The sequence below is a fragment of the Polypterus senegalus genome, chromosome 10, assembly GCF_016835505.1.
Source record: "Polypterus senegalus isolate Bchr_013 chromosome 10, ASM1683550v1, whole genome shotgun sequence".
In the NCBI taxonomy this organism is placed as follows: Eukaryota; Metazoa; Chordata; class Cladistia; order Polypteriformes; family Polypteridae; genus Polypterus; species Polypterus senegalus.
In genome coordinates, this window is record NC_053163.1 from 11,221,713 (window position 1) to 11,246,845 (window position 25,133).

Below are 25,133 nucleotides of genomic sequence, written 5' to 3' on the forward strand. Positions count from 1 at the left end.
TTTGCTTTTACCAGCACATTAAACATCCCTCTGTTAAAGAAAACACAATAACCACATCTATAATATGAGCAAACTTAACTACTAAAACCTCACTTTAATGTAATAATTTTAGTGGCACACACCCACACACATACACAAGACAGAAGCCACCAAAATAAAAATAATATTAAACACAAACTCCCCTCATTGAAGGCCTGGTCGACGCTCGGGAACGTGGTGGCCAAAAACACTAAGGCCCGTTAACTCTAATGAGTCAACATAAAAGGACACAGTACTCCCAAATAAGCGGAGTGAACATCAGTGTCCATTGCCCACACTGTGGAAAAAATGATGTAGTCGTCCTGCAGGTAGGCTCACAGCAAAACACTGCAAGCAAAAAGGAGCTAGTCTGTCCAAATGGGGTGAAACTTGTTGTTTTTCCTCGTTGCGCTATCCAAAATATACCGTGCCTCTTCGCAGGCTAACTAAGCTAGTTTGCTTGCAATGCTAATCTCAACTCCTCCGCTTCTTCGACAATGGCTTCCTCCTGTCCTCACGTCCAACAGGTTCTCGCTTGTACACCACCCGGAGCTCAAAAGCATCTGCAACAACGTAAAACTCAAACTTTTGTTTTTTATTTAATCCTAGTACGAGCCCCGCCTGTCCTCTTGCCCACTCAATCACATTACAGAAACATTGACATAACTAAATAATTGTAATTATCCTTTTCCAAGGAACCAGTAAGCACTATTAAAGGGAATTTTACTTGAGCCTAGGGCTACATTAGTGTTTGCTAAATTTGAATAGAATGGAATTTTGTTTCATAGCTATTGTGAAAATGAACAGACTCGACACATTAAAAAAGGCTTGGGGCAGCCACCTGTATAATATTCCTGGCTGCAAAAGGGTTTTGAATATCACAGAGATGTTCACAATACTGAGTCCAAAACAGAACAGCTGAGGGTTTGCAAAGATGGCGGCTTTAAGGGATCAGACTAGAAGTGATGCGAGGGAACCGGAAGTGATGTTCTTCTGATGTCAGATTGTGCACCGGAAGTGACGTCGTTCTGGCCGCCAGAACCGGACGTGATGTCGTCAGCTCTGAATCACACAGGTTTTCTGGCAACTGGTCTGTAGAGATAACAGGAGAAGGTTTAGTGCACCCCGCCACCCCCTGACCTGGCGTGGAATTACCTTTTCTTGGTGGTCCACACAATGTCCTCCTACTCACACATGTGTGACACTAGATTATGGTATAGCCTTTACACTCTGTAGTTAATGTGAAATAGAACCTTCTTGGCTATATCTGTAATACAGTATGTTAATTAACTCTTTGAGGGCTGAACATTTTTCCCCAAACAAACGCAGTTTTCTGAAAAGCACACAATGCAATGGTTTCACACAGAAAATCAACATCAAAACATCTGTTGCTTCATGCTGTGGCTGCCAGTTCGCTGTCTGTTTTGGCTCATGGCAGGCTGGCTGTCATGTGGCAGGGGTGCGGTGTAATGTGATCTGGTTCATCCCGGCAGACATCGTAAGTGGCAGCCCACCGAGGTAAACACTACCATAGGCGCGTCAACTACACAAAAGCGTGTTCAGCACCACAAACAATTGGAGAGCAATCAGCTGATGCTGGTACCTCATTTTCATTTTTGATCCCCAGATCACTTACATCAAAATCGGAGCCAGACAAGTCAGATTCCAACTCGGAGATGATATGCCGAGTATTTTGCCAGGGCATTTGCATTGATCTCTCGTCAGATGTCAATGCCATTTTTGCCAACTGTTTGCTCTTCACTACTCATGTGAGCGCAGGGAGTCTCAGTCACACCAACCAAGCTAACCTTCCTCTCCAGCAAAGGGAGTCAAACTAAAATATAAATGGCAGGTTTTGTCACCGTTTACAGTTCACTATCACCCTAAACCCCTACAGTTGACAAAGGTCAACATCTGCCCTGAAAGAGTTAAGGAAAAAGAAACAACTAAGGGGCCTGAGTCAAGTTAATTAAAACTAAGGCAAAAGAAGTTAATTAGCAGCCAAAACTGGTCACTAATTAAGAAGATTGTTAGAATGAAAACCTGCAGCTACTGTGGCCCTCCAGGACCAGAGTTTGAGACCCCTGACCTAGGGCCTGCTTTTCTACTGTAACTAGGTTCTGCATTGCCATCTACTGGCTGGGAGATGTTATGTCCTCTGATGAGCCCTCCTTTGTCTCTTTCGTAGTCAGAGTCTATACAGAACCTTCCATATTGTCTGAAACAAAGGCATTTTTCCTTCATTTGCCCCTGTGCTCCCAATTTTAAATTTTGTAATCAAACAATCTACATGTAGAAATAACAGCTGTGACGCTAATACAGTATAGTACAGACAGATACTGGGGCAAGATTCTCAAAACGTTTTAGGTTTGAACCGCAATGAGCAATATGCCAGCGAGTTTACAATGGGAAAAAAAATAAATAAATAAAAATTTTACTTTAACAATATTTTTGGATTACCATCAGATTGTTGGTTTCGGTTTTTTTTTAATTCTTTTTCTTTGTTTCGGGGTCAAGCCTCGCGCGTAACATTCCATTTTTACCGACCGGTGTTTTAAAGGTAGCGCCGAAGCTAAACGGTAACAGGTGGCTGGGAAGGTCGAAAGACAGCTATAGGAGGAGTCCAGGTTGGATTAGTAGTGTACGTGTGCCGTAATGTTTTCGTTTGTATCTCAGTAACCTCGACTTTAGGTATAAATATTTTGTTGTTTAGTGTTTTATTATGTGTATTTTGTTGTCGGATATTTTGATTTTTTACCTTGACGCGGATGATTTCCCCGGCAGGCCCGAAATGGTATCTCCTTATGTTTAGGCAAACCGACCCTGTGCATTGAGAAGTCTTTATAAATACAGTTGTGGCCGCAAGAGGGCGAACGATCGTTCGGAGAGATTTGAGAAGAAGGGTGAGGTAGTGAGAGGCACGCCAGACTAAGAGGTGCCTGGTGGCTGAGCTGCTGGTTGATGTACAGGAGTGGGACCTGAGGACCAAAAAAGGCTCCTGAGATTTTTTTTTGAGGAGTTGTATTTTTGACCTGTACTGAAACCGTGTCCAGTTTTCTGTTATATGGAGTACATGGAGTTATGTTACATGGAGTAGAAGTAACTGTCCAGGAGTTAAGCAGGTTAGAAAATGACTGACGTGATAATTGCATTGCCCTAAACTCACAATGGCACTAAATTCTATATTTGCATAAAATTATTAAATTTGCATAAGGGAACGCCCCTACAGCAACGCTGCATATTTCACCTATTTACACACGGCGAGAAACTAAAATTTAACGATGGTTAGCAAAATAGATTGTCCTTGTGTTCTGAATGTTTTTTGTGGTTATGGAAGGTGATTTATGTGGAGTTTGTTTTTCATATATTAGTGAAATGTAGTACTGTACACTCTATATAAAGAAAAGCAACGTTTCCATCTGCACTTGACAACACGTGGAGTTGTGTTTCTTATACATGAAATGATTAGAATAATTGCCTGTTGATATTTTTTCTGAGTATAAGTGACGTTGTTAATCTCAGGCAGGTAAATGAACTGTTATATGGAAGTACCAGTAACGGCGTCGTGCAGTGAATACAATCGACTTGAGCATTCCACGTTTTCAGACTCTTTCTCTGTACGTTTAGCATTCATTTGTTCAGAGGTTGATGCGCTTGCTGCTTGGTGAGCAGCTCGTTTTCTCCACTCTTGCAGCCCGCTTCTCCTCATCTTCCGTCGGCATCTTTTAGCGTTAAAACTGATTAAGTCAGTTTTTTTGTTGCAATTACTTAGTACTGTACGTTTTTCTTAATTTTTCAATTAAGCTGGTACTTAAGTGTTCAATCTGCCTCAAGAATGGTTTAGCCGTACGCATGCGCCGCACGGCCGACCTGCTGCAGAAAGTTGATCCTACAATAAAATAAAAATAAAAAAATAATAATAAAAACCATCACCCCGAAAGCGGACAGCAGAGGTCACGTAGTAAATGTGTACCAAATTTCAGGTCAATAGGTGAAACGGTTTGCGAGTTACATGTGATTTAAAATCCTGGACAGACAAACGGACTGCCACGGTAGCGTATTATTTACGAAGATTTTGTTGTGCATCCTTTTATATCAGCAACTGTTTTTTTTTTCTCTTCTCTATCGCGGAATAATAAAATTAACTCTTTTTTTAACATATGCCTCTCTCATTACCCCCTCAGTCCTGGTCGGTCCCAAACTAGGCCATCTGCTTTAGCAGACGACTTGCGACAACAGCAGCAGTTTTTATACACGGCCTACCCTTGACTATTAATATTTTTAGGACATTAATAGATATTGTTTAATGTTCATGTTTGTTTAATTGCTTTATTAGTGAAGGCTTGAATGATCTTTCACCATTTACTGTTGCTTCTAAGATTTTGATCACTTTTGGAGTCTGTTGTTGCCAGTTTTCAAAACGAGGACAAGAGCTGTAACAATGAACGTCAACGAAGCCATTATGAGGCTGAAAAACGAGAATAAAACACTAAGAAACATCAGCCAAAATTAAAAATGATCAAAATCTATGAATCCTAAAGGATGTTGGCTCAGTATGGAAGTGCAAACAGCATGACTCATTGAAATGTTTATGAATGGGTAGAGAGGTGTAAAGCGGAAATAGCAAGTGTAACCGACAAAGCTTGAGCTGGCCGACTGTCAACTTAGCACACACAAGTCCATATTGACATGGTGAATGTCTTCATCAGGGAGGACCCCAGCAGATTATGTTGTCTGTTGTTGCTGCTCATTTGGATATCAGCTATAGATCTGCAGATGGCATAGTGCATGATGATTTGTGGTACTGTAAAGTTTGTTCAATATGGGGACCTAAAAAGCTTACTAATTTGCCCAACCAACACACTTCAGAGAATTTCAGCAGGTTTCACTCCTTCTGCCCAAAGAAATCTCACTATGGCACATTATTCAACGACGGTGCAGTCCTGCAGCGGAGCGTCCATGTTCATTTAATCTTGGCTTCAACTAGACTGATGGCAGAGTGCTGTGTATCACACCTTCAAACCACCCATAAGCCATCGTGAATGTGTTGTTGTCATATAAAAATCTGAGAATATGCACTTTATAATCTCATGTGAGCTGTTTGATTACAAATTTAAAATTGTCATGCTCGGGGCAAATCAAGAAAAAACGTGTCTTTGTCTCAAACATTATGGTGGGCAACCATATTTCCATATCAGAAGTTGTCAGATCAAGTTTACACATATCAGTTGCCCTGTGTGTGTTTCTATCTGGAGACTGTCGTCTTCCAGGGGAGATTTTGAAACTAAACTCTTTCGCTTGGTTTGTGAGGCAATATCTGCTAGGGACCGACAAACTAAATTTGCAAATTAAAACTTCAAATATTGCATCTCCTTATAAATACCAGAAGGATTATAACAGGGATTACACAAATTCCTAATGTGTACTGTCTTGTAACCGTAGCCTCCACAGCGTTATATTTACCCCCCCGAAAACCAGCTGAAAGTGCTGAATTTTTTTCTACAATAAAAAATGCAATTAAGCATAACAGAAACATGTAAATACCGAAACATCAACATAATCACAGTAGGAAAGGTTTGTCTAGTTTCCACTGTTGTACTGATGCACATTTAGTGCACATCCATCGTGTGATACATTCTGAAACAATCAGCAATGCATATACACTCTTAAAAATCAAGGTGCCAGACTGGTTATTTACAGCAGTACCATAGAGGAACCATTTTTGTTTCCCAAAAGACCCATCTAAATGAAGGTTCCAGAAAGAACCTTTATTTATTTAGATCCATAACAGGCTCCATACAGTGAACAGGTATAAATAGATGATAACAGACCTGTGAAATACCAACTAGTCCTGAATTTAAAAGAGAATTCCTGCATACAACCACACAGGCCAAGTTCGGGTTTTCTGAATCGGTTAGATAGCCTATCATACCGTAAAGATTTCAATTTGTTTTTCAGCATATTAGGAAGTTTTTCAAAGCACAAAGAGCCAGGTTCATAAGTGGAGAACGTTCCCAGAATTGAATGGTGTTTTCTCAAGCAGTAGTTCTACGTGTAATCACACAACCCAGTAAAGAACCATAAAATGGCATTAAAGAACCAGCATTTTGAAGAGTGTAGGCACTGTCTAAGCAGATGTCAAAAGATGCAATATTGTAGATGTACCCAAAGCTTGCTTCGCACATTATGTAGAACTTGATACTGAATTGTCCCGGTTAGGATCAAGCCTTTCTTTGAAACCCATGAGACTTTTGCCAGTACTTGTGTTACGATCAGGAATATACACCTTCTGTGTATTTTTGATGATCAGCAGATACATATCCCTCAGTTTGTACAATTTTGATGCTGGGTGACTGGCTTCATCATAGTCTTCATTATTAGGGAAATGTAGGTATTTCATAATGAGTGAAAAATTACATTGACTCATAACTTTGCCAAAAATAGGTGTCTGCAAACACCAGTTTGTTGCTCCATACTATCTCTGGATTGGTGTACTCACTATGCCTTACAGCAGGGGTGTCGAACTCCAGACCTGGAGAGCCGCAGTGGCTGCAGGTTTTCATTCTAACCCTTCTCCTAATCAGTTTTCACTGCTAATTAACTTCTTTTCCCTTCATTTTAATAGCCCTGATTGTAAGGAAGGGCGGCATGGTGGCGCAGTGGTAGTGCTGCTGCCTCACAGTTAGGAGACCTGGGTTCGCTTCCCGGGTCCTCCCTACATGGAGTTTGCATGTTCTCCCCGTGTCTGTGTGGGTTTCCTCCAGGCGCTCCAGTTTCCTCCTACAATCCAAAGACATGCAGGTTAGGTGGATTGGCGATTCTAAATTGTGCTGGGTGTGTTTATGTGTGTCCTGCCGTGGGTTGGCACCCTGCCCAGGATTGGTTCCTGTGTTGGCTGGGATTGGATCCAGCAGACCCCTGTGACCCTGTGTTCGGATTCAGTGGGTTAGAAAATGGATGGATGAATGATTTTAAGGATTCAGTCCTCTGAATTTATTCCTTTCTTCATTAAATGACAGAAATAGAAATGAGATGTGCAACGAGCCAACAGATGACCAGCTAAACTGAAATTTCAAACTCCAACCAATCCCTTAATGAGAAGCCCATTCTTGCTGTTAATTAAACTCGATGTGTAATTCCATGGCTTACTGCTGCTCTCACTCTCCCACTGCAGACATTTCCAAAACTTTTTGTTTTTTCTGACCTGTGAGATCAACCTTACAGAGACTTTCACCTTTATTTTCAGATATTGTATGATGGGCACAGATAAACTGATCATGTGGCGGCTTGTTTAGCACCTCATTATTGTCCATCCATCATCCAACCCGCTATATCCTAACTACAGGGTCACAGGGGTCTGCTGGAGCCTATCCCAGCCAACGCAGGGCGCACACACACACACACCAAGCACACACTAGAAGTTAACCTGGGTCTCCTAACTGCAAGGCAGCAGCACTACCCACTGCACCACCGTGCCACCCGTCTCACTATTGTTTGGCTGCTAATTAAGGAAAAAGAAACAACTAAGGGGCCTGAATCAAGTTAATTAAAACTTAAGGCAAAATAAGTTAATTAGCAGCAAAAACTGTTCACTAATGAAGAAGATGGTTAGAATGAAAACCTGCAGCTGGCCTTCTAGGACCGGAGTTTGACACCCATGTCTTACAGTATCAAGAGGTGAAAAAAAACCCACATTATCATCTGTAGTGACAGCCAGTGACTGTCTGCAACAAGTAAACAGTTTACTGTGACATTTCCGACACTGTTCAGCATTGCGGTTCAATTCAAAGACTATTTTCTCCCCCAGTGTGTCACTGATGAATCATAAAAAGTCCAGATAATCATGATCAACAGAGATTTTTTGTTTCAAAGCCATGACACCAAAGTACTGTATGCCATTCCTGATTTTGTTTGTTGGTGTGTAACACTAAGTATCAGTAGTGTTTACAAGAATCAGATGAAATTTTACACCTTCTTCGCAGCTTTTGATCAATAAGAAAAGAGGTGCTTTAAATTACAGGAAAATCAGAAAGTGATGAAGTAAAGTACTATTCAGAAATGAAGATTGAATAATTAAGAGCAGTACCAAAGTTGTCCACTAGATGGAGATAAAATTGTAAATAAAAATAAAACAAACATAAAAAAAAAAGAAAAAAAAAAGACTAAACATGAGACATTATCTTTGACGATGGGATGGCACTTTGCATTCACTCCCCTTGTCTGAATGAGTTGTTCTCTCAGGTAATTGGTGCAATTCTAGATGGTCCCAGTGTTTGTGTGAGAGTGAGCCATGCGATGGACTAGTGCCCTGACCAATGCTCGTTCCTCGCTTGTGCTTAGTGTGGTCAGCATAAGCTCGGGATACCGTCAACCTGAACGCTGAGCTGGATTACAGTACCAGTTAAACGTCTGGACATACCCAGAAATGATTGTATTTTTCATACAATTTAAGACCTTTTTATCAACATTCCATTAAATTGGTTAAAAATACAGTTGAGATATTTCTAGTGTTACTAATATCTATTACTGCTTGAAATAACTGATTTTAACTTTTTAATTCACGTGTCTGCAAAGCCCTATTTTCAGTAGTCAATCCTTCTTAATCTTCGTCTTCTTTCGGCTGCTCCCATTTGGGATCGCCACAGCGGAGCATCTTTTTCCATACCTTCCTGTCCTCTGCATCTACCTCTGTCAGAAGATGTGTCTGCAAAGCCCCATTTTCAGTAGTCACTCCTTCCTCATAATCAACATCATTTAGTCATGTTTAAATGCTCATTCATTATTAGAGAAACCTTTGAAATTGCATTAGCAATAGCCTTTGAAATGTACTGGCATTAGCAGGCTGAGGTTCAAAATGCCCGAAATTAAACAGTGTCCTCAAAAAAATTTTCACTTTTAGGGTGCTGCTGGGACAACTCCACACTGGGAGGACTGGGGGAGCAAGTATGGTCAGAGTGTTACCTCCCCCAAGACACTAGATGGCAACCCCCCTGGGCTGTACCAGTGCCTTGGACTCCCACAGGGCTACATGGGAGTTGGAGTTTGGTGCATCCCTGTTGAGATCCACAGGCGCCGCCAGGAGGTGCTGCAGCAGGAGCTGCTGAGCCCTTATGGGCAGTTTTTCCACCACACCCAGAAGTCATCAAGCACCTGGAGCACTTCTGGGTGCCTTATAAAAGGAGCCAGCAGCCACTACTCTGGGAGCCAGAGTTGGGAGGAGGAAGACAAAGCTTGACCATAGGAAAGAAAGAGAAAGGAGATAAACAGAAGAAAGAGAACTGTTTGTATGTTGCGCTCATGCTGGACTGTGTTTGAGCTTGTGGGAACATGGAAGGCATTGCCCACAAGGTAAAAAAAGAAAACGAAACATCAGTGTGTACCTTGAACTTGTGTCTCGCGCTTGTCTGTGTCAGGCTAAGCTGGCAGTGCCAGCTTGTTTTTTCTTAAAGAATGATGAGTATTCCTTGTGACAGATAAGACAAAAATCTGAAGATTTCATATAAAGGTGTCTGTTATTTTCTTGAGAGAAGAGGGAGAACGGGATCTAACTAGGACAGAAAAAGAAGAGGAAGGCCCAGATGGACAACTTCATAAGAGGATAAGGGCATTAGAGTAAGTAGTGTAAGGGTGGGAGTTGTTTTTTTTTTTGTTTTTTTTTTTTTTGGCATGTGAAATGTTTTTCATACTCAACTCCTAGTTTTTACATGGTGGACTGGGGGATTCCTCTTCCATTAAACCAAAAAAATGTATATCTGTAGAACCACTCCTTGTTATGAACTGGTGAATCTGCATAACAGGATTTCCAGAGGGGTTGTGATCTATCCATTTAGAAATATGCCTACAATCTAATCACTGGAGTGAAATGTATGACATTTTTTGTTGTGGGGAGGCAATCTATATAAAGTTTGATTGTGGCCCTTCAACCAAAGCTGTGATCAATGGCCCCCAGAGCTATATGTTGTTGTGGGGGGGAGATGCACTAAGAAAGATCCCATCCTGTGCAGATTTAGCGGGGACATGGCCTTGCCAGCCTTTCCTGAATTTAGCAAACCATCTGCTCACTGACTGTGGGGAGAGGTCCTACCAATCCCTCTTCCCAATACTTCTCCCCTGCACATGGCACTGATATCCATTTCTCCACAATTTCCTGCTTCGGGCAAGGCAGAGGTAGCTTATTTGCTTTCCTGTCTACATCAGCATGCCAGTTGTATGGAACTGCTGATCTGAAACTCACCTAAAAAAAACAGAAAAAAGAAAAACAAAATACTGCCACTCGGCACCACCATGCACCCGCTCCTTCTAAATGATCAGAGATCAGCAGAAAAGCAAATAATAAAGCGTGGCTTGAGTCTGACGGCTCTGCTTTTTTTTTTTTGGGGGGTGGGGGGGGTTTGTTTTTACATTCCACCCATGGCACACAAAGGCCAGCCCACCCCTTTTTGCGCTTGCTTTTGTAAAATGTAGCCAGCTGTAGGATGAAAAGACAGGGAGATCCTTTGTGTTTCCCAGCTTGATGCACATCAGCACAAAACCCGGAAAAGGAAAAGATTGAACACTCGCCACAGTGTGCCGACACAGCGACCAAGCCCTGTTACCTAAGCAGGGGACAACGGAGGGGTCACGCTGCTGCTGCTAGGCACTCCAGAAAAACCCATGATATCCAAGGGGAGATATTAAAGGGCACCTATTCCATTGTCATGAGGGGATATGGGGAAGAGACACATTGTGTTATTTATTTTGTATTTTATTCCAGAGAGGATTTATCAATGATATATTTGTTTTGCCCGTTTTATTGAAGAGATGACTTTCTGATGTATTGACTTTTTTCTTTTATCTTTTTGCTTTGGGTAGATCCGGCATTATATTCCATCTGCTAGTAGGAGGGATATTTAATTGTGTTCTATTACAGTTTTAAAAGATGTTGTAGGAAAAATTGAATACTTCATTTTCTTATTATCTGGGAGAGAATATTTGATACATGTCTTTAACCACATGATATTCCACTTTGATTTATCAGTTTGATTATAGGGCAAGTCAAGTCAAGGGGTGTTATTGTCTTATCGTCTATACACAGTGTTATAGCATACACTAGTATGAAATAACATTCTCCAGGACTGCAGTGCAACATATACATAAACACAGGACAAGTTCAAGACAAGTAATGAACTATATTATACTATAAATAGATAAGTAAGTAAATAAATGGTAACTAAATAGATTTAATAAATAAATAATAACAATAATACAAAAACAACAATAATAGCAAATGTAACAAATGTACTTCAGATAAGTAAACTACTAGGTGCAGATCTGAGACCTGGAGTGCAGCACAGATTTCAGAGTTCAGATAGCTGAGGGGTAGAAGCCGTTGCAGAACCTAGCAGAACAAGTTCAGATGCTATAGAACATCCTGCCAGATGGAAGTGGGACAAAGAGGGGAGGGAGTGGTCCTTCACGTATGAAACACTTGACACAGAGGTCCCAGTGATCTTTTCAGCTGTGCGCACTATCTGTCTTGGGACCAAGCAGTCAGACACCCTGCAATTTCCAAAGCAGATGGTGATGCAGCTGGTAAGAACGCCTTTTGAAGGAGCCCCTGTAGTATGTGGTGAGAATAGAGGTAGGTAGGCTTGTTGCCTTTCTCAGCCACTGAAGAAAAATGGAGGCACTGTTGCACCTTCTTAGCTATGGAGGTGGTGTTAATTGACCAAGTAAGGGCAGTTGCCAGGTGCACACCAAAGAATTTAGTGCTCTTGGCTAATTCCATCACAAAGCCCTCGATGGCCTTCGTGAAGTCAACAATTGTCTCTTTTGTCTTATCTATAAGACATATTGTTGCACTTACAACAGTCTGCCAATTACTGTATCTCCATTCTGTAAGCTGACTCTTACCCATTGTGTCATCAGCAAACTTAATGATGGTGTTAGAGCTGAACACAAGTGCAGGCGATTTCAAACAACTACCATTAAGTTCAGTACAATGTTTAAAGAAGTCTCTATGAACTGCAGAATTTCAACATAAGTCCTACAGGTAGCTCTTCCCATTGGAAATATCAAAGTACATGAGTCTACCATGAGAAAAAGGCTGCACAAACAATATCTGCACAAGAGGCGTGCTAGAAAAAAAAACTTTTGCTGTCCAGAAAGATTACTCAACTTTCTCAATGAACAACTACACAAAGACCAGAAGTTCTGGAACAATGAGCTCTGGGTAGACAAAGAAAAGACAGTGTCAGAATACATGTTTGGTGGAAACCAAAGACAACATTTGAACAGAAGAATCTGACGTCAAATCTAAAGCATTATTTTGGAAATGTTATGGACAGCTCACCATCATAGTGCCAAAAAGGGTGCTTGAGTATAATGTGAGACTATCTGTCGGAAGACTGAAGTTCAACCAAAAGTGGACTTTGAAACATGGCAATGACCCTAAACATAGCACACTACATGTACCAAATAATGGCTGAAAAGAAAGAAAAGTAGGGTTCTGGAGTGGCCAAATCAAAACCTGCATCTGAATCCCATTAAGACTGGGACTGAAAATGGGCTGTGCACTCAAGACACCCCTTAATCACCTCACATCTGAAAGAATTATGAATGGAGGTGTGGGGAAAAACTTTCAGGGGCTGCTAGGTAGTCAGAGTAAACACCATCTTGAGAGGACAATACCAGCTCTTTGAACTAAGGGTGGTCCAACTTATTCCGCCAATGGAAATTACATATCTGTTCATTTTTCATTGAATAAAGAATTGCAAAGTCAAAAAGTCCTTGTTTTCAGTTGCATCACTTTTATCTAAGGATATGGTTTAAATGAATGATTAAACTTTCATATGTTCACATATTTTAAAAAAGGAAAAAAACATTTCTTGAGGTGTATTTACCTTTTATATGACTTTATAATCTCTTTATCAATATGAACAGTACACAGATTCCATGCCTCTTGAGCTGTGAGGAAACAGTGCTAATCCCTGCACCACTGGGCCATCTGTCACCTACTACTTCAATTTATTCTTGTATAGTGCTCTTCTGTGGCAACAGGCTCGGACAGATTTATAGACATTAAACATTAATTTGTCTATCTATTTTTTGATTGAATGCTAAACCAAAAAGACAGGAAGTATAGCATAATGAATAAAATACTAAACGTTAAAACACAAAAGTACAGGTTCAATTTTCAACTCTGTATATGCAAACAGTGTGACCCTGAGAATGTTACTTAACTTGCCTGTGCTCCATCGGGAAAAGGGAAATAAACATTTGAAACATACCTTGATCTTGGAAGTTGCCTTGGGTATAAAAGTCAACCAAACAGATAGTAGCAATAATTAAAAAAAATATATATCATACAGTATTTACATATTGTATACATCTCTTTTTAACTGTACAGTAATGAACTAGTAATAAGTTGGGAAGAGTGTGGAGAAAACCGTCACAAATGGTGGCAGAAGTGGGGTAGCTTTTAGTTATATTGCCTTACTGGGTTTTGATCTTTGTGTTGTGTTTTTGTTATATTTTATATTCTTCCATTGCTAGGGTGCATTTTTATCCTGGTACTTCAGTTTTCATTCCGAATCCAAGACCTGGATGTTGGATTACCAGAGGTTTCTGAAATGACTCTGTGCGAGTTTTTTTTTTTTGACAGCATTGCCACTTGGCCACTTCTGTTGAAAGGCAGGTGCCTTGAAATCCCTGTAAAAGAGGGCTTTTATTTTCTTGCCAATTATATTGGTAGGCATTGAGCTGTAAATTACAGAACAACTGTTTCTGGGTGAATCTTGGGTTAACTCACAGGTTCAAAGCACTCCAAATGATTTTTATAATGTCATGCAAGTGGATAATACATTTAAAGCTGCTTCAGTCTGACTCAAATAAAATCTGCATAGCATCCACAGCATATATTAAACAGCAAAAATATTAATTGTAATTAATAAAATATACAGGGTATACCCTGAAAACATTATATCGAATATTTTATGTGATTTTTATACGTTTTTGGGTGCAGAATTAAAAAATGAAAGCCGTTTTTTTCCATCGTGCAACTTTTTTGAACATAACACATTTTAGTTGTCAATTATAGCTTTTCTATTTTTTTTTATCTCTTCCTACTGTATAATACAACACAATGGTTTAATCTCTTTAGAAGAAATAAAATCTTGCAGGAGTTTTATTAACTGCCTATGAGTCCCTGACTGTGTGAAATATCTACCACCCCTCCATGCAATTTTTTTTCAGTTTCAAGAAGTTTGTGGGTTTTCTTGCTTGTAATGTACATTTCAAAAGCCCCCATAAACTCAATGGGCTTAAAATTGGTGCTTGGACTAAGCTAGTCTATAACCCTTCATTGCTTTTTTGAGCCAATCTTGGATGAGGTGAATTTGCTAGTGTATTTCAGATCATTATATTGTTGAAAAGTTCATTACTGGTTTAGTTTCAACTCACAGCCAAATAGCCTCACATTCTCTTCAAGTACACTTTGATATGACGCATTCATAATTGACTCAATGACTGTAAGCTGTTCAGACCCGAAGGCAGCAAATATGCCCCAAACTGTAACATTTCCATCACCATGCTTCACAGGTTCTTCTTCTGAATTGCTGTCTTCAATCTGCGCCAGACTCGTCAGTGATACTGTGGCCAAACACCTCTATTTTTGATTTGTCTGTCCAAAGCACATTATTCCAGAAGGCCTGGTCTTTGACTAGATGTTCAAAGGCAAACTCTAGTCTTCATTCTAATGTTCTTTTTGGATAACAAAGTATTTTTCTTGGCATACCTTGCACAATACTTTGCTACCTGCAGATCCCCTGATGAAATTTTGGGGTTGTTGAAACCTTCTTTTTGTATCAGACAGTCAGCTCTTAGGTTGAATTTTCTGAGCTGCCCGGTCCTGGACAAATTACCAGTCGTTTGAAATTTACAGCACTTGTATGTGATTTTCCTTACAGTGAAATGATTGATTTCAGATAATTTGACAATCTTTTTCAATGACTTGCCAGAAGCATAGGCATCCACAACCTACTTTCTGAGGGCACAGAGCGCTCTTTTGAATTTGGTATGATGATATTACATATGTCAATAGCAAAGAGAACACCAGGCATATATATCTGCAGTTTATATGTAAGTCAGGGTCCATCTGCATACTCAGTAAGGAGGTCCTAATTATTGCCACCTAATCTGGAACACCTGACTCTAATGTGATGATTCTGAAGAGGTGACAAATGTAGTGACAGACTTACTTCTTCCATGTAAAAAAATCTGAATTTTGGTTAATTTGGATTATGAGGATGGAATACACCATCAAAGTATATCACCTTTATCTGTAGGCACTGTTTGCATGAAGATCTACTGTCCTCATGTTAAAATTTCCATTTTCAACAATTTATTTTTAAAAGAAAAATTATTTCAAAGGAAGACTGGGGTTAAACCAATACAAATAACACTATAGCAGAAATTATGTTCGGCTGAACATGATCCTAAAAAAAAAGACTTATTTATATACAAGGTTGAAACTATGCAGTAGATGCATTTACTATAATGTACAATCGGCGGCTACATACACTCACACCATGCACCGCTCTTTTTAATGCGTTGCTATAAAAGGGATAGACCTTACAGAAAAACGGGGCGAAACATCTTAACACTCTGCTTTAACGGCTACTTTACGAATGAAAGAAAGGTTGAGAGGGTCTGAAATGTGCAGAATCTTACGGTTTGATCTCCGAAATTCTGAATCTAGCGATGTGGACGCCAAGAGTCATTGTTCTGTGTTGGCTGTTTTCCAAAAGGCGCGGTACCCTTTAAGAAGGCGTGACCAAGCTGTTCATTTGACAGAAAATCTAACCAATCGTAGCAAGAGCCGAGTTGCAGTCGAGTATGGCTGTAGCCCGAAGGCCTATGCCGAAGGCATCGGAATTTGGGCGGGGTTCCAGACAATCAGTTTACAGACGACCAATAAGCTGCGAGGGAGGTCGTGCACGAACTAATCGGATGCAAGCATTTCTAGTCAGTCATTTTTTTAGGAAAGCAATCAGCTTTGAGAGTGACTCGTCAATCATTTTTTGCAAGTCTGAAGGTCAAAAAAAAACCCACACAGCGGCGGCTTTTCTTACAGGAGAGCGAGAGCGCGCGCGCGTGTACGCGAGGGGGGCAGGCAGAGCAGACACAGACCAAGCACTAAAATGGCCGACCAGCCCCGGAGAGGCTCCGCAGCGGTTTAAAAATATATAGCCAGCCTGCGCCGGACCCCCCAGAGCCGGGGATTTATTCGCAGCGCGTCTTCTGCACACTGTACGGGGGGTTTGGGGGAGGGGGGTAGGCTTTTTTATTTTATTTTTTATTATTTTTTATTTTTGGGGGGAGGGGGCGTGAAAACAATTTCTCCCCTCTCTCTCTCTCTCGCTCCTTTTCTGTCTGTCTCTCCTTTTTTGTGTTGCCTCGAATGCCTCATCTTGCTGGACTTTCGCACTGAAGCACTTTATCAATATTATTCCTGAGGTAAGTAAGTATCTTTAAAACTTGGTTTTAATGGCGAGTGTGTGGTTTACTGTATAATTAAATACAAGCATAGATGCAGTAAATTAAAAAAAAAAGTATTTGTGTGTCAGTAGGCTTGCAGCCTCGGAGTGCGTTTGCCTGTTGTCGTTCGCATTGCTATATTGCATATATAGAAACATTCAGCCGTCGTGTATTTGTGACCGTAGTTTTTATCTATTTATATGAGTATTCTTGGGGGCTCGATACATTTTTACTTAAGTGTTTTTACCGCTGACTTTATTTTGCGTATTGAAGGTGAATAGCTTGAACCTTCCCGTAGTTCGAAAGGTAGCCGCACACCGAAGTTCTTCACGCCCTTTCGGCTGTGAGCTGTCAGTCCAGAGCGGTGCGGAAGCGAGGCCTTGTTGTCGGTTGTGTTTGTTTACTGCGGTTGACGGGAGATCCTTTACAGTAGGTGACGGTTGTGCCTATCTACCTTTCGACACCTGGGTCGGAAATAAAACGTGCCGTACGAATAGGCGGGGAGGCTGGTGCAGATTTTATCCCCTCCTTTGCCCTCAGACGTTGGTGTTTACTTGTGGCCTAGGTCTGGCGGAAGCGCTACTGCTAGGGGCCTAGTAGGCCTGTAGCTGTTAGGGAGCCGTAGCTAGGAAACGCAAATTTCAAATTGTTAAACGGATGAACCCAAGGAAAGCCACACCCCGCAGTTATTCCTTTGCACACCTTTTGCCTATTCATTAAATATCCGTAGTCCTTAACAAGGGGGCGGACTGTGATGCTGAGTCATAAATTGTTTATTTGGATTTCCTTACGCGTCTGGCCAGGAGGTCATTATCTTGTGTTTCGGAAGTTTGTGTGTATGTGTTTTTGCATAAGATGAAATTGCCCCCGAATTCTAGTTTAGTGTACGTTCATTTAGGCAAATCCCTGAAACCTGTCTATAAAAATGTTACATCTAAAAGAATAACCGGTTTATGGTGCCATAGCCCAACGAAGCGTAATGCCGCTGCAGTGACACTTGGCTAGCCTTAATCTGGACGCGAGAAATGCGTCAGACTAGAGTCATGTGAGCGATCTAATATGTCTTGTAGTTACTAACTGATGTTTGTCTTCATAGAAACAACTTTCACAACGTCTTCTGGATCCGTAAGTCGTTTATCATGAGAAATTTATGTTGTTAGCGCCACAGGCGTGCGTTAAAATAAGACATTATTAGATTAATGATATGAAATTCATTAGACCCATGGGTTGCCATTGCAATTCTTTTAATTGCTTGGCCTTGCTCAAGCCAGAAACCAAACCTGGACCAAACATCATCCTAAGACTGCTACTCGCATTGAATAGATGTCTTTTGCCCTAGCATGCTGGTTTGTACTGAAATGGATAATAAACCAACTGTGTTGATTGACAAGACTGTGGTTTTATTTCAAAATAATCGCATCAACTGTCACGTGTGTGTGTGTGTATGTGTATGTGTATATATATATATATATATAATCTGCTCCCAAATCCAGTAAAGAAGATGGAAATGAGAAGATGAACTTAGAACTAATCATTATAGCAAAATAAGTAAATAATGCTAAGCTGGGCAACACATTGTATCTTTGCAGTTTTCTTTACAGCTTTTCCTGTTTTTGCACCCATGATCTGCCCTATACAGTGCCTCATTCTGCTGCTTTTCCTCAAACACTTCAGCTTGCAGCACAGACCAAATATCTTCCTCCCTGTACTACAAATTGAGGTCTCTGGAGTGATCCACCCGTAGAGGAGACCCTTCCTCTTAGGGGCACTCTGAGAGCCCTCTGACTGCCTATTATATGCAGACTGCTTGTTCTTCTCCCTACCATAGCTTAGTCACCAAAGCAGGCTAAGAATGCATGATGGGGAGCTCCACTGGATAAAGGACACTCGCTTCCTAACATAATCATGCTGTCTAACAAGTGTAATGGGGGTCATGCCTTGTGTTGTAAATGCTGAAGCAGTGAGAGAAATATGTCAAAGCTGTCTGTTGAGTACAGACTTTACCTGTAATCCCGTGCTTTTTTTGTATTTGTTCCTTTCCGCTAGGCATTTCAGTTTTAGGTGCTGAAAATAAACTGGATGTGCTGCCAATTTGAATGCCTATTGTCATTCAGCAAACTGTGTTTTACATTTATTTATTTAACATCTGATCATTAATATCCAAAATAACAACTGAATTAAAGTTATACTTTTTTTGCATTAGAGAAATGCATCCTATCTATGTCTTTGCATTATTTTCTTTAACTCAACTACTTAACTGTACCAATTGGTAGTTGAAAAAAACTTTTTTAATTTGAGTATCAATTTTAAAATGATAATTCAAATTAAATGGTTTATTTGGAAAAGTCGCTCAGCCCTAGGTTCTGTGTTTTTGAGTTTTCAATTGATGACTGGTTTGCTGGTAAATTGACAATAGTATTAAATGGAGCACCAAACCGGTCATACGAGGAAGGTTTAGAGCAGGATTTGTTTTCCACTGTAAGTTGTCCTTTCTTTGGAGCCATGCAGTTTAGTTTTAGAAATTATCAAGTAACTGCGTACAAACAAAACAAAAACAGGAAAAAAAATATAAATAATGCTGACTTAATCAAAAATACTAAATAATAGTTACAAGATTTTTTTTTTAACAAATTACCTTCATTTTCTTAATTTTTCTTGCCTTTTTGAGAATAAACTATAGGTCGCTGGATATTTTATACACTAAAATACTAAACATCTACAAATAATTAAAATACTTAAAGGCCAATAGTCTAGAGGTCAGTAAAAATATCTTAAGCAGCATACAAAAGATGCAGGACTGGCTGAAGATGAGACAAGATCTGCTGTGAACAACAATATCAATTATCTACCAACCTTCATTTTACAGGTAGCAGTCCAATTCATTGGTGCCTCAGGTATTCTACATAAAGAGCCAGGCTGCTTCAGTTTTCAATAAATGAGTACTAAGTATCCACCCCAATGCATAGTGTAACTATTTGCAACACTACATATTAAAGTTGGGAAGCAGATTTTTTTTCCCCTGTATAAAATTTCTATATACAGGATGCAGAATAAAGTCAGCACACATATTGCTTTTATGTCCCACAATTCTGTTTTTGACAGGTCTTAATGTTTTTCCAATGTCAGAGGTTGGGCAGTGGCAACCAAATGCATGTATTATCCCTTTACTGTTCTAATTAGAGCATTGTTTCAAAGTAATACAGATATAAATGTCTCTCTGATCAGCTTTTAGCACATTATAGCAACAGCTCCATATTAAACATGGAAAATGACCCAATTTGTAATATGTTAAAGGGTTAACAGAAGTGTAACAGTAAGTTTTTGATGCAAGTACATTAGGCTGTTCTTTGTCTACTATGACTGACAGTGTATTTGTTGGTTTATGCAGTTATTAATATAATTTATCTCACTGGTCAGAATGTTTTGATGTTTTGCTTTAATATTTAGCATGTCTTCTTCCTGTTCTGAACTTCTTTTTGTGATTTGAACCCAGCATACTAGTGCTGTGAAGGGTGTAGTGCTAAAAATAACACGAGACCTTAGACTTGTATTTTCTTGTTTGCGTGAGTCGTAGTGCCTAATAGTCAGGCATCCAAGGTGAGTGTTTCTTTAGCTCAGTTGGACCAGGTACTTACTGTTAGTTTGTGATGAGTGGTGTTAAAGCATTCACCCTTTGGTGACAATGCATGTCAGTACCAGAAGATTTTGAATGGAAAGGCATGCTGCCTCATCAGCATTATTAGCATCTTGGGTTAAAGAAATATGTTTTGAGTTCATTAAGCGATACCACTTGCTGATTGTTAATTATGGCAGAAGATCGGCTGAATCTTGTCCACAAATTTGACCACGACAGCATTATTTTCACATACACAATCAAGTAGGAACGTATAATACGTAAATAGAAATGTGATTTGCTCCTGGATGCAAAAGTCAAGGTTTGTGAGTAATTAAGCAAGAGTAGTAATCAGTACTTGCATTTAGAGATGAAAGATGTAATTAAACCAATACACACCAATAAATAGTTAAGTCGAAGAATTACATACACGTGTAAAAAAAAACCCACAGCATAGTTTAAAAAAAAAAAAGAAAAAAATTACTCATTACCCATATTCATGTTAGTTTCATAAACATTAAAATACAGTATGTATAAGATTATGAAATAGGGAAAAAATCAGTCTGAAATATTATGAGTAGATTCAAGAGTGAAGCTGAGACCCTTGGATAATGAATATACATTTGTGATTTTTCCTTTAATTTTCAAATTGCTGTTCCAGTCATTCAAAAGGTACCATTTTAGAATAATCAATGTGTATTTGACATATGATGTAATCTTTTTTTATTTGTCCTAAATCAGTGTAAAACAAACTGTTATATGACAACCAAGAGTAAAATTCAGTAAAAAAAAATTTCAAACCATTAAAAACTGTGTTCTGTCACTAACAGTCTACCCCATGTATTGCAGATTTGTAATCGTAAATCACATTAAAACCCCCACTTTCACCCAGGGCAGAGAGCTAATTAGTAATTAAAAAGATCCCCAATGTTTTTTATAACCTTTTATTAATTAAAACTATAGGAGTTTATCTAACTTAACTTTCTAATACTCGCCAAATTACTTATCAAAGACAGATAATTGAGTAATTTTCAAAATATTTGATATCTTTTACCCGAGGTGTACCTTATACACCTCTGCTTTGTATTCTCATATCCCCTTTAGTATGTTTCCGTAAAGCCTGTTTCTCAGACTATTGTCCTTGCGAGGTGCCTTGTTCTCCTCCTGACCACTTCTTGTCTTTAAAGACAACTATTAGAGTGCCTCTTGAGCCTTTGCTCCTGATTGTGTGTCTCACACTAACTCTTACTCTTTCGATCATGTCACAAAAGCCGAAGTGACCAATCGCATTGTTTGGAGGAACCGGACACACGCACAGGCAAGTTGCTTAAAGCTGTCTGTTGACTTTATTTATATTTTTTGTTGAAACTGGTTTCATCGGGGCAATATTTTTTTTCAAGTAGGTTTTTATTACCATTGCACCCACCCTGTCCTTTATTCACTTTCTGTCTGGTAATTGTCTTAGGTGAATTCAAAATCCTGTTTAATGCAGCACTTGCATAATATTTATAAACAACCTATGATATGCATACGTTTGACAGCTTAATTGTAATATTTAATGAATGTCTAAGTGCGGTTTTTTTTTTGTTTTTTGTTTGTGGGCTTCTTGGAAATTATATTTACCATTCTACTTTTTTGAAATTTTTTATATTGATATATTTAATTTGTAAGAGTATCATCAATAAAATACTTATTTGATATTTCATGGATCACATTCTAGCTGGGCTTTTTGCGATTTTTGCTGTGGGGGAAAATTAATTTGATCTGTGTTGGAATATACCAAAAATTGGTGTGACTAAACAGCTGGTGTAAATATAGCTGAGGAAGCTTGAAAACACTTGTCAGCATGAGTAGGTAAGAGTGCAGCTGAAATGAGAGAAGCTGCTGTACGTTAAAGCTTGGCAGGGTCCTTCTTTAGAGAGTGGAAGAACAGCTCTAATTTAGAAGAGAGAGAATGTGGTTCTGTAGAATTGTTTTAAATTATAAATTTGATGGTATTGTGTGAGCACATCTAGGTGCTTAGTTCCAGGGAGTAGGACCCCAAAACCTAAAAATATTCACAACAAATTCTGTAATAAGGCTTCAGGGCAGTAAAATTGGTGTCAGATCTTGATCGCCACACAGGCTTAGGTGGGGATATGCAGGGCAAAGTTGCATTCTAGCAGTGGGGTAAGTTACTGGCAATTATTTAATGATTATTTTAACAGAAAGCATTGTATTTTTTTCAGAAGAGGCATATTATTATAGTAACTCATTTACTTTTGTATTTTTATTTATGGTTTTATGTTTTAAAACAATATAAAGTACTATTTTCCCTGTAGCTTCCCTGAAATTTGGAATGTTAAGCATTCAAATCCCACATCTACCTTCCTTTCTAACCCATAAGTAAACGCACCTAGTGTGTAAAATACTTGCTGCAGCAAATAGCTGCTCTCTCTACAAGGATCCATATTGATTTTATGTGAAGTACAGGTGAATAGGTCATAGGAAGACAGTGTAGTAGAACAGCACATTAATATAGCAACATTAGATTTTAATGAGAACAAGTTAACACACACTATTAAGTTTATGGCTTGAGATTTCAAGTATAACTTTTTGAATACAGTTAATGAGATGCTTTTAAACAGCTTGAATAGAGATTTTGTAGTGCCACATAACTGCTTGTACATTCAAAGTGTAACTCATTTATTTCAATAATGTACTAGACCCAAGAGGTACAATATACATGTTACTCATTTTCTTGCCATGTGACCATGAGCAGGTTTATTAATTCTCTCATAGTTGCATGTCAGATAATTGGTGTAGATTAAACTACAGTCTGCAGTCACTATACTTGAGCCAGTTTGGTCACACACCAAGGTTTACCTTCTGCTAGTAATGTACGTTTTACCAAACCATATCCTGATATCCTTTGGCTCATGGCAGGAGACAGACCAGGACACTTCACCATTTAGTGCATCCTATTGCTCACTCATTCAAATAATCACATGGGGCCATTTTGAAATTGCTGGTTAATCCAACCCATTTTGGAGGATGCCAGTCCATGTACTGTCTGTGTATACTTTGCATATTTATATGTATTTATTTCTCTAAGCGCTGTTGTGTGTGTTCAAGTAATTTCAAAGTCTCTTAAGGAAGATTTCATCTTGGGATTGTGGGAACTATGCCAGTCGACATATCCAGTACAGTTTAAGTTAATAAAGTGAGGAATCACACTTTGCGATTATTGCTTTGATACTATTATAGAATTAGTTCAAAAATAAAAGTATTTGCTTCATGCATAACTAACATAGCGTGACAAACCACCCGCAAGTTAAAATAGTTTTAACTTGTGTTTTTCCATTGAGTGTTTGAATTGAAAGTGATAAATTAATTGCTTTTTAATGAAACACTATTAATATCTTTGATAAAGGAATGAAGTGAATACTCATCCTCTGTATGTAATGGACATGACTGCACTTTTTCCATTAAACCATATCCATTCTAACAAGTTTGTCTACACGGGAAGTAGGTGTCTGTCCTAGCTGCACTTGATAGTGGTACAGTCAGCAACAAGCTGTGGACAGTGTGCTGGTCTCGCATACATCTGTACTTGCCTATATGGGGCCACTTTAGTGTCATTAGCCTTATTTAGTGATTAAAAAGTTTTACATTGACCAATGAATAATGTGGCATAGCTCCTAATGCTGCTTTGAAACATGAGGCAGATTGCTTTGTGATACAATATCTAATGCAATAATGGAAAAAGGGAATCTCACAAACATGAATGTAGTTGCGGCTAAAAACTAATTGGCAAACACTAAATATGTGTCATTTGTTGGGTTATTAACGCCCAAAAAGTTTTTATTATTGTAACTAAAATGTGAAAAACTCCATGAGAGCACATGCAACCCATATTTGAAAGGTTCAGGAATGAATGGGATGCCGTCTAAAATTACGAGTAATTACTGCAGTTAATGTTAGTCCTGTTCAATGGCTAATTAAGATTAAGTCCATAGTCGTAAGCAGTAAGATATGCAAGGCACCTTAACACTAGAGCACTTTGTTTTAAAGGAAGTTTGAGATAACCTGCTTGCTTCACTTGCCCACCCCCGAGGATGGGCACCCGCTATCTTGCTGCTGAGCCACTTGAAGGCTATTGCAGCCTTCCTCCACTAGAGCAAATGATTGTATTTAAAGCAAGGGTATATAGAAGAGTATGCAGTGGAGCACGGGAGGAAAACGGTTTGGTCTTTATTGTAGTTCTTATAGAAAATCGGTTACTTGAGTAATTCACTATTGCTGTCTATTTTAAATACCAATGATTAAGAAATTGTAGTAAAAAGTAGAAGTAAAAAAGTAAAATTTAATAAAAAGTAAATAAAGTAAATAAAATGACGACATTGAAGTCCCGTCAAAAACAATATTATGAATTACTTTATCCTCAACGTTTTGTATTTGTGTTCCTGTGTTTGGGATATTTTTCTCTCTTTCGTTAACTGGACAGTTTTCTTTGTCCTTGATTTTTATTATATACAGCTCTCATTTTTTGACATTCTTTATCAGTTCTTGCCGTTCTTTTTCCTTCAAGGTGTAATATTAGAAGTTCTTGAATAGATCATTTGCTTTTCTGCCTTGCCATTATAACCAACTGCGTTGAAGGGAAAGTTACTAGTGAGAGTGTCACGGAGTGGTATGGAGAGAGGATGTGCGAAGTAGAAGTAATGAATGGGTGAGTGGTGCAGAGTAGAGTGGTCAAGGCTGAATAATGCAGACATAACAGAAAACATTTTTAATATAATCTAAAGAAAAAGTTGATTTCATAAAGGTAGCATCTGAGTTGGGATAAATACAGACGAAATAAAGAGAGAAAATTAAGGCATTTGGGTATTTATGACATTTGTTTTTATTAACTCATCTTTTCCGTTGTAAGCTTTAATTAAGTCTGATTTAACAGTTATGTTTTCACCATATACTAGTGCAAATATAAATTGCACAACAAATACTT

At 39.0% G+C, this 25,133-nt stretch overlaps 1 protein-coding gene across 1 annotated transcript in view; it reads left to right on the forward strand.

Annotated features, from left to right (window-relative positions):
- Positions 1-16,388: 16,388 nt before the first annotated feature.
- LOC120536756 (trinucleotide repeat-containing gene 6B protein-like) overlaps positions 16,389-25,133 on the forward strand; it is a 99,779-nt gene continuing 91,034 nt past the window's right edge. The window contains 1 exon segment of the mRNA XM_039765241.1: positions 16,389-16,512. The gene's annotated coding sequence lies outside the window, so the exon portion shown is untranslated.